We start from the raw sequence: 11262 nt of genomic DNA, 5'->3' as shown, positions 1-11262 counted from the left end.
CTGGGCTTCCCAGTGGTATCAAAGATTCACAAGTAACAGCAATACAAAAATGATGGAAATTCTCAGGGCACTTCAGAGTTGGGATAATTCAGGCAAATTCCAGTTTGAAGAATTAAGACTGTCCTGATTCCAAATAACCACTAATCAAATGTGTTTCATCCTGTCTGAAGTGTGGTAGAGCCTCACAGCACCATTAACCAGCTGCATGTTTGGGTGTTAGGTGACAATCATTCTACCGCATTTTTGGAGTGTTACAAGATTAAAAATTATTATATTAATGAAGAAATTTTCACTTAAAAGGAGTAGCAGTGACAGCACAGAGGGGAATGTTTCTGTGTGGTCTTCTCATCAATGTTTCCTTGCCTTTTAAAACAAGGCAAGCCTTAAAATTAACAGAGTGAAGAGGAAAGGACAGAGGAGTTACTATGCTGAAGTGTTCCAAATAAAAGGAAAAAATGGAAAATGGTACCAAAAGGAGTACATGAAATTAAACAGTGAACTTTTACAGACAATCTATAAGAGAAACTATATGACAATCTACAGAATAATTAGTTCTAAAGTTAATTCATATGCTCATACAGCACTAAAATATAACGTGGCTATTCCTGGGGGTTTTCCATTTTTGTTAACTTTTTAACTAAGGACAAAAATTTTAAAGGCACATTAAAATTATCATCTATCACTAAATTACATATTATACAAATGTAAATGTGATCACACCACACTTAAATTCTTATAACAATAAACTATTCTGTTTTCTTCCCCCTGACATTTACAAAATTCATTTGGAGGAGTAGGATATACCTTACAGAGATTAGTGATAAATCATGTATTTTTAATGAATATCAATAGGAGAAACCCCAGGACATAACCCACCATCTAATTTGATTAAACTGTGCTTAAGGCAACACCACCTCTCTGGCTGGGGAATAGCACTATAATGACTTTGTGAGCATTATTGCAGGCTGTTTTAATGATTTAATGAACTGACTCTATATTTAGTTCAATAGCCTTAAAATGATTAGTGTTTAAGAAAAATTAGCTCACTTTGATCTGATTCTATTTGATAGTAAGTTTAAATAACCTAACCCTTCAAAACACAGTGGAAAAAAATTCCTAGAATCACAGCCAGCTAACTGCTAGAAAACATTATGGCAATCATTAATAACAGTTCATTTATGTTTAGCTACAGCATATGGAATGACATACTCATCCCCCAAGATGGGACACAGCAGCATATATTAAGTTGTATCATATTATTTTCCTGTGGTTTTTTTAATGTGAAAAATAAACCAAGAAAAAAAATTCCCTCCTGTATGCTCATGTAATGAAAAAATTTTTCCTTCGTCAACAGTTCCACTTAAGAATTTTAACTTGTGGGTCCAGTGTATGGTTCTGTGTCATCTAGAGAGGTGTTGGGATTCTGGAGGCACAAGCTATGCTTGATGGCATTAGTCAGTGCTGGCAAGTTACCTGAAGTGCTCAAGCCATGAATGCAACACAGTCATGCTGCTGAGAAAGGGAAACAAAAATATGCCATAGTGCTAAAAATAACACTTCCAATAGGAAGTTTACAAAATATGGAACTAAATTTGAGCTGAGTTTCTGCAAGGATGAAAGCGGAAACATCCACTCTGCAGGGTTCTCTGTACTTCACCTGGGCAGACACTGTGATCCTTTTGTGATCCAAACCATCCCTGGTATATCACATCAGCACACTCCCTATACCAAACTGCTAGAAGCAAGACCACAAATGTCCAGTATTATAACCCACTGTGCAAATTCAAAAGCAGGCACCCAATTCAATCAAGAATCAAACCTAGATGTCAAATTCTTCTCGAGAAACAGCCCTAGCAAGGAGATCCTTCACTGGTTGTAACAAACACCAAAGGGGAAATGCCAAGTACAAGCTAAAACTAGAGAGTAGCGCAAGATACCCTCAGACCTTGTGTTATATTTTTCCACTTTTGTTTTCTAACACTATAATCATGAACTGGTCCTCAGGTTTTTAGTCTTAAGCAGTTCACCTAGCCTTTAAAGTGAGCTCCAAATTGACAGGCTGCAAACACCTTCCTCTCCCCAGCAAAGAAGTGCAAATGAATGTGTTGCCAATCGACCCACTGTCGTAGCCAGCAAGCTGCAATAGAAATCCAGGAGCTGATCCCATCACCCCAACAAACATTTTTCCCATGTCCTTTTACAACTTGCCTAATCGTGTCCCTTGCAAAGTACAAGAGCTCAATTTGCTCAAAAGGAATTTCTTGGTGGTGTTTATCTGTACAAAAAATGTTTGGGTACACCCAGAATACTCATACTGCTTTTTCTTATGGTTATTTCTCTGTCTCAATGCTCCTGATTTCCAGCCATCCATCAGGAACTGCAGGCCATGTTCTCCCTGAGGCTGGCTTTCCACATTATTTTATATAATTTGTGTTCCTACAGTATTTTTTCCCAGACCTCTTATTCTTACTGTGCTGGTCACACTTTATGGCCAGTGAGTACTTTCCAATGTTTTACGTTTCCTGTAGAAAAATCTGAGGCCACCACTTACATTGGAGACTCACAGGACTGGTCAAAATCTTTATCATCAATAGATTTGATTTACATCAGGATTTGGTTTTTTTATTCTGCCAACTCTTCCTGAAGCTGATGACAACTTCTGTTTTCCAAGAAATTCCAGCATTTCTAATTTTTATTAGAATCTAATCTAGAACCTAATTTTTATTTTATTAGAATAAAATAATAAATGACATTCTGTGGTAGTGACACTCAGCAAAAGTTGTGTGTCTACCCGCATGTTCCACTTTAATACAATTTATCATCAACAAATTATTGTGTAGCAGATAATAGTTATCATATATGCAAACTGGTATCTTGGTAAGAGTACAATTACTCTAATTCTGCTTTGAGCTCCAACATGAAACATGTCAAATAGTTCAATAAGGCACACATTGTCCAAATGACACACTCATATTATTAAAGCACTGACAAATTGAGTTAATTTTCCCTTTCTGTCAAAAGCTACGATCAGATTGACACAGTCCTATGGAACACTCCAATTTCCACTAAACTGCATTTTCTAACAGAAAACTGTTCCATAAAAAAAAAAAAAAAAAAAATCAGCCAGCTCTAATGTGCCTGAAGTCTATGCAATTAAAAAAGTTTCTAAATATAGCTTTAATCATGGCCGACCCCAATCTTCTCAGAAGTCCTTGCCCTCTAGGCCATCCCAAAGGGATGGGAACATCCAGTAACAAGCCAAAAGTCTCATGACAGTGTATTGACCCCATTTGATATTTATCTCTAGCCATTTGTGAGAGCTTCCCATGAGCTTAATTAAGCTCATTCATTTCCACAAATTGTGGCATCCTAGAAAATATCAGACTTTTGTTTGATAGATGAGATTCAGATGTGGAAGTCTTATGGGAGGCAAGGTGTCTCTCAGGCTATTTGACAGAGTAGCTCATGAAACAACTTATCTAATCCCTCCCCTCCAGAATGTGGAAGTGGAATGCACATAGGATTGTGCCCTGTCCAATGCAGACCACAGCAAAGAGCCACTTGCTACAAACTGGGAAAAAGTCCCCACATTGTGGAGAAGCTGAACCCTCTAACTATAGAGGCAGAATTGCAAAGCCACAAAACAGTTTCTGTCCTTCGAGGCGATATTTAGAAGGAAAAACTCTTGCATCAAGAAGCAAAGGTCTGAGAAGCAAACAGGGTGAGTGTTTCTACACTTGGCATTTGGGTTTGGCATCAAGTGTCATCCTTATCTTTCCTACATTATATTTTTCTATTTGTGCTATATTTGACTGCCCTTAGGGAATTCGTTTGGTGTAACAAAGCCCATTTGAGGAGACACTGTAGCAGCCTTCCACTGTGCAAAAAGCTGCTGCAAAAACTCACTACTTATTCTACACAGATAAGACAAAATACCAGGTAAAGATAATCAAGCATGAACAGAGGAAAGCAGGAAGACTCAGTCTTTATTATAATGGCTTTAAAGGGAAGCCAGACAAACTTCTGTCTTGAATAACAGGTAAAATTGATCCCGCCTCAGGGCAAAATAATAAGCTAGCAAATCCCTCAGAGTTGCTTCAAGTTGGGATTTTTTTGTTGTTTGGTTGTGGGATTTTTTAATTTAAGAAAATCCATGATAACTGCAGGCTGGGAAAATGTGTACCTTAGTATCCTGTAAAAACCATTTCTTAATATCAAACGTAAGTGGGGAAAAAAAAAAGTATTTCCCTAACGCAGCAAAAGATTTTTCTTCAAAAAAAATCTGCCTTTCATTTATTTCCCACTAAAACATTCAATCAAGGTATAAGCTTAAACTTTGTTGATTACATACTTTTCTCCCACAAGTGTTTTCCTTTACAAAGCTGCTTCAATCTAGTATGTGGTCAGCTGAAGACCAGTGCTAATATAACAATATTTTCATTCCTTGAGTATATTTAAACACTTCATTTACTTTGGAATTTTGGTTCATAATTCCTGTGATATCCTAATTGCTCCATTTACCTTTAACATATGTGCACAGAGTCCATACCAAGGAGTTCAGGCACTTCATGGAAAGGAAGAGCATTTGGTCACCACACTGCTACCATCATTCCTAATTTTTCCAGCTCATTTAACACCTTTTCTACTGTTTTATGTACACTGAGCACCAGTCTCATCTCAGCTGTGCTACCACCATTACACCTCATCTAACCTGAAAAACATTTTCATCTTGGGGTCCTTCAGTACCTCCAACACCTCAAAGAAAAGATTTTTTCCACCCTTCATATCTGGATCATGAACTATCTTTCTACTGTAGCACAAATAGAGATCTGTTTTCTCCAGTACACAGATGTTCAGGATTTCCAGTGTTTTTGTTATTCTGAGGTTACAGTGAAATCTATTTACCAAGCTGTGTCCCTGAAACAGGGCATCACCAGTGGCACCAAACACCAAATGATACCCACATGAAGGCTCTTTCCCCACAGAAGTTAATTAAGTCATTTGTTGCCAAAACAGCCTTTTTTCTTTAATGTTTCCTTTTTCTAGTTATAGCTTACCTGGAAAAGTGTAACCAATGTAAAGCACCCCGATTTTATACTTTGCTTTTTTATTATTTGACTTAGACAAACTCCAAGTGGCAAGACAAAACATTTCATGCAGGCGAAGGTACTTGAGATAGCTACCTAAAAATAGTAATGTTTAATGTATATAGCGTCTAAAAATAGTCCCAGAGTCAGCAGGTATTGAACAGCTACAGAAAATCTCAGCCATAAAGATCTGTTTACACAGATACTTCTGTCCCAAGACTGAACAGTATTTAAAAAAATAAAAAAACAAACCACCATACAAAACACATCTGTTTGGGGGCTTTTGTTTTGTTTTTTTTCCAATTACTAATATCTTTCAGAACACAATGTGGGTGCAACAGATGAAACCACTACTGCAGGGGAGGGTGTGAGAAATAGAGCAAGAGAGGCAATTTTGCTGCTCCATATCTTGGCCCCATACTTACAAAAAGAAATGGCTTGTGGACAGCTAACCTCAGGTCAGCAAAGCTTCTACTATTAAGTAGTTCCAGCTGGTAGGGATTACCCAATTCCCCACTTACAGGAGCCTCTGAAATTACCATTTCAAATTCATGCAGATCTGGGATTCCAGATACAGATTTTAGAACAGCAACCAAAAAAATACTACACCGTAACACCAAAAAAATCCTAACTCGAGCTGAAAGTGACATTACAAAAGCAATACCTCCAGAAAACTACATGCTTCCTATATGAAGCTTTCAGGTATGAGGTGCACACAAAGAAGTCAAAATCTGAAGAAAAGTGGGAGCCAACCTTATTCTGTCAACATTGACCTATTTTGTTCAGGTCTAACAGCTCAAAAAGCTACAAATATGGTGAAACCTGGATTGTAAAACCGTAACACTCCTCAATTACTTTTCGTTGGCCAGACAGGTAAACCTGTCATTTGACAACACATCATGATCCAAGATAGTAAACTTTATCACTCAGGGGTCATGAGAAAATGGCCACAGGTACAGCTTGCTAACCTTCCCTAGGTAATTTTTCACAGTTATCATCCAAAAAGCGTAAGAGCATAAAAGACATGTTATCTTTGAGCTCCATTTATTGTAACATGGGTGAGATCCCCTATAAAACCACTTACTAAGTAACTGTTGTGTGTTCTTCAACACAGAGAGTCAAATCAGTAAAACATCTTCTTGACAGTGTGTCAGGAACAAGACGACACCTCTCCTCTCAGAGAAAAACACATTATTTATCATTCTGCTCTGACTTACCTTTTCTTCCCACCCAGCACTAGCTCCAAAAGCACTCCCCTGCTTGGTTTCTTAATACAATATTTGAAGACAAAGCTAAGCCAGGAGTTCCAGAATTCGCTTCACATTTTCCCAAATGCCAAGAATCCATTGGAGTTTTGCTCTTACCTTTGAGTAGATGCTTGATCACGGAATTTTCACTAACATTCATCTTCTTGTGAAACCAATGGAGCAGTTTCTGTGTGGGAGTTTGAAGAACAAATCCACTTAATTTCTCAGTTCTCCTAATAAAGTTTTGCCTTCATAGTTTTGCACTACGTTCATTGCAGGGACAAGTTCAAAGACTGGTTTCAGGGCTCCCTGGATTACCCTCTCAAGGATTTTGGGTTTTTCCTTCCCCTTTAAATGAAATCAAAGTCTACAGAACCATGGTTTCAAATGAAGGATGTCCAGCCGCCCATGCAGAAATTCACAGCCAAATTATCATGCAAATCTTGACACTTTTGATACCAAATTTGAACTCTGTACAGAATCAAGTTCTAATTTAGTATTGAAACCTCTCATGCTGATTCTTACTTAAACTGAAGTCCATCGCACTGCTGAGAAAAGTTAACCCTTGTATTCCAAAGACATATTAAGAGGCAATAAGAACAACGGATCTGACACTTCTTTTGGAACAAAATTACCACAAGCTGAAAAGTGCCTTAACCAGTTCACCACCGGCTCAAGTTAAAACAGAAAAGCGTTGGAGTGGTGGGTATTCAGTCTCCTTTAGAGCTGGACAGACACAGAACTCATTAATATTATTAGAGGAATCATAATTGTGTCCCTCTTGTGGGTTAGCCAGAGCCCGGTGTTGACATAACACAAGAACAATTGTCATCCTGACACAGCCTCACTCTGCAGTCAGTTAAAGGACTGGTCACATGCAACACCAAGTTCTCTCAAATTCATTTTTTTAAACATGAGCTGGGCAGGCTTGGCCTCTAACTGAACCATTTTAGTGGTCAGGCTGGTGCAGTAGAAAGTCCTTTGATTATTTATTTCATGTTCACCCAAGTTTGTTCCTCTGGAGAATTTCAATCCCTGCATTTATGCAACACCCCATTGCTGTTACATCCTTCTTAATGCTGTGAACTAGCAGAACTTTCAGATAATTTTCCTGATCACCAGGTTTCTGCTGGAGTTTTGTTTCATTGAGTTTTTCTTCCCCAGCAAATTGAAGAATGTTAGGAAGAATATAAAATACTTCATTGTGTAATAATAGTATTATCAAAATAACTTTGATTGCTTGAATTTATCATTGCTAGCAGAACTCCAGGTTGAAGAATTTCCTCCATGCTATTCCACAAATGATTATTCCTGGCTGTTTGTACAGCCCTTTACCCTCATAGCTTGTGGCCTTCTTTACTTGATACCTCCCTACAGTCACTGCAAGCTCCTTCCCTCCTCTTCCGCATCTTGAAATCAGGTTTGACTTGCAATAGCAAGTCGTTTGTTTGAGAATACTTTCATTTATTCTCACAAACACATTTTTGGGGTAGCTTACAAGTAATCTACCACCTGATTTCTACTTCATGGCACATGAAGATCATTTATAGTTGGTTTTTGTTTGGTTGTTGGAGGGTTTTTAATAGCTACATATCTTACACTCCCTCACACCTGCACAAACACACCACTAAACAAAACCACAGCATTTTGTCTTCCACAAGGACACTAATAATGGATTCCTAATAAAAAAATCATGGTAATAACCTATCATTTATCTTAGGAGACCTACTAACTTGCAGTAGAGTAAAACCATGCTCAAAGCACACACCTGGGCATTATCTCAGCCAAATCAGACTGGCAATCTGCATTTTTACATCCCGCTGCAGTTGACCCTCAGGAGCTGCACTTGGTGCAAAGTAGTACAAAACAGGATGAACTTGAAGAGTTATACACACACACACAGAGCAATCCTAACACTGGTCACAGGACATGTAGGGGAAGAATATCTTTGCAGGCACAAGCCCAAAAAACATATTCAGTCACTTAATCAAGGAGCAGACTGACCATCTTGCCTGTTTTCTGTTCACCTTTGAACCTTTTTATTTTATTGTCATGCATAGTGGATTAATTCTTTGCTCTTGTTTTATTTTTGATTTGATGATAAGTGCAGATTACACTTAGATTTCTTCCTTATACCTACAACTGCTTTTCTGTCAGCACTTTGTTCTGTACCTCCAGCTCATTTCAACTTAATCTTTTTCGAATACCCAGGTCCCTGTAAGGGGATGTCTACATTAGCAGTTTAAAGCGTAACAAACTGGAGTATTTGGCGCAGTTAACTCCTAATTAACCTCCCACCCTGGCTAAGCAGGGCTACGAGGAGCTCAGAATCAAGTGCTTGGGACCAGCGCTTTTCTTCCATTACCAGGAGAAAACTGTCAGTGTAAGCACTGCCTGCTCCTCTGCAGCTTAGTGGTTGCTTATAAACCTGAGTGAGGAGTATCTGGTAGTGCCTTGCACCCACTTCCCTCAAGTATAAGTGACTACGGGAGGTGAAGGGTAGTACAGAAAGATCACTGAAATTTTCTGTTTGTTTTAAAACGAAACTATTTTATGGCCCTCTCTACAGCTATGTGCTTTTAACCTTCTTGTTGTGCTGGTGTTTTCTGATTATACCTCTTAGCATGAGAAAAATCTTTATCCCAGCCCTAACATTCCACTACACTTAAATTAGATGCTGAGGTGCAAAAAACAGCATCTTGGTGGAAAAGTAGCATCTTTTTAAAATACAGTGACTATAATATTCTATAATCTTAGGGCAGAAATAATTTTTATTTGCATTAGCTAGATAAACTGAATTACAAAGAAAATTATTTCTTAGGCAAGAGGAAAAAAAATATCTTCAGATGTGACTCTTTTTTATTGCAGGTCATATGTTTGCTTTGCCCTAGTTGATTCAGAATATTAAAGCTACAGCATATTAATTACCATGTATATGAAGACTCTACTAATCATAAGGACCATAACATTAGAGCAAATAAAACCCCTAGAAATACCTAAGAGCAGAGTAAAATTTGGTTATAAACAGGAATTATCAGCACCAGTTTGAACCTGTTTGTTAAAAGGTTTAATCCATAAATGCTCAGGCAAACTTAGAAGTAAATATCTTTGATGACATCTCTTAACACAGAAGCTTAAAACCAAAATCACTTTCTATTTGCAGTCAGTTTTGGACTACCCAGGGCATCAGTACCTTCTCAGTTTCCAGAGCTACCTCCAGATTGGTTATACATAAGGATTTGCCCTTTCAAGAGATTTTTAGAAGAATACACAGTCTGTTCAACTACTACTTGGCAACTCTACACATACCAGATCAAAATCAGTTGTAGAAAATCCTTATACAGACCTGCAGGACTTTGTCAGATTTGTATTTTCACAGATACAGAGAATTATCCTCTGAGAGTTAAATGACAATGGGAGGGGAGATATATTTTTAGACACAGACGGTGCATGTGTAACTGCAGTGGGCATTTTCATCAATTAACAAAAGCTTTGGGTAAACCTTAGGTGAAATAGATAAAACCTCTGTCCACAAAGTAAGGGATTAAATTAGTCTGCAAATCACTTCTGATATTTAATATTCCATCTGTTATATTTGCTTTGACTAAAGACTTTCAGCTGGAGCAATTTCTACTCTACCTAAATGACAGTCTAACTATACACTTATTTTATGACTTATTTTTCATTTGTCTGAAAAAGCAAGAATGCCCCCTTTTGACAATTCCACATATTTCCCCTATGAGGCCAGGAGAGGGAGTAGTAGCTCGTATTTTTCCCCAGGAAAATCAACACTGGACGCCAAGTATTGTATTCAGTTCCCCGCAGACAACGATCACATCCTTTGTTCATTACTTTTTATGAAAACCATGGAGAGGTTTTTGGGGGGGGGGCGAGAGGGGCAGAAAAAAGTACGTTGGGAGCAGAACATCTGCCAGAAGGAAGTTTCAGACAAGAACTAATACACACTTTGTAAAAGTTAAATCTCTTACACATTGATGGATGGAAAGCTGCGCAGGTGCCTGCACGGGTTAATCTGTGCAAGCTCTGTGCTCACTTGCCCTGCTGAAGGTACAGAACAAATCCAGATCACCTGCAATCAGGTAACCGAGCAGATGCTGGCCAAAACACAATATTAAGGTCAATTAAAAATAGACTCTGCCATTCTTCTGCCTCTAGTTATACAAATTCTAATTTTAAAAAATCTGAAATACATGTTTCTCTAAATTCCCACCCAAAATCTCAAGGCTTTTGTATGGATGCCAACAAAAAGCAAAGACTGTTTGAAAGCACTTTTGCTTCAAGTTTGTCTGCCGTGAAACCTGAAAAATGACTTGAAATTCTTCCAAGATTCTGAAAAACTCACCACCTGATCTTAAACAATTTAAATTCCAGTGTTAGGAAGTCAGTCAGAGCTCTCTAGACAGAGTGGCAAATGACATGGTCTTCCAAAAGATGACTCAGAGGAGGAAGAAAAAAAACCCCAAAAAACGAAAAACTTACTTGTGTATTTTCCAGCTCTTCCAGAGGGCTGTTACCTCAGCCTGAAAAACGAAAGGGAAAAAGTCCACAAATGAAATCATACAATGTATCAAGTAAGGCATTTCCAAGAGAAAAAATAACATGGTAGAAGGCACCAGGCAGACACCAGTTTAGGGTTTCTCTAGCCCACATCCCAGGCAGCAGAACTGGAAGCAGCACAGCTGCATTGCCTTGCACTAGAGACAGTCTCCCCTGACCTCAGAGACTGTCTGGGGGACTGACGGGCTTAGAGAGATACATATTAGACACCTGCAGAGAGCAGTGCCAGCCTCAATCTCTCACCGAGAGTCAGCACTGACTTAAGGGTGCTGCGTTATCCATCTCGGTTGGTATCAATCTTTGATTCTGTAGTTCGAGCAAGAGGCACATCCCTGCACCTGTGTGATCCT

Source organism: Corvus hawaiiensis, chromosome 3 (assembly GCF_020740725.1).
Source record: "Corvus hawaiiensis isolate bCorHaw1 chromosome 3, bCorHaw1.pri.cur, whole genome shotgun sequence".
In the NCBI taxonomy this organism is placed as follows: Eukaryota; Metazoa; Chordata; class Aves; order Passeriformes; family Corvidae; genus Corvus; species Corvus hawaiiensis.
Note: the sequence above shows the minus strand (reverse complement) of the source record.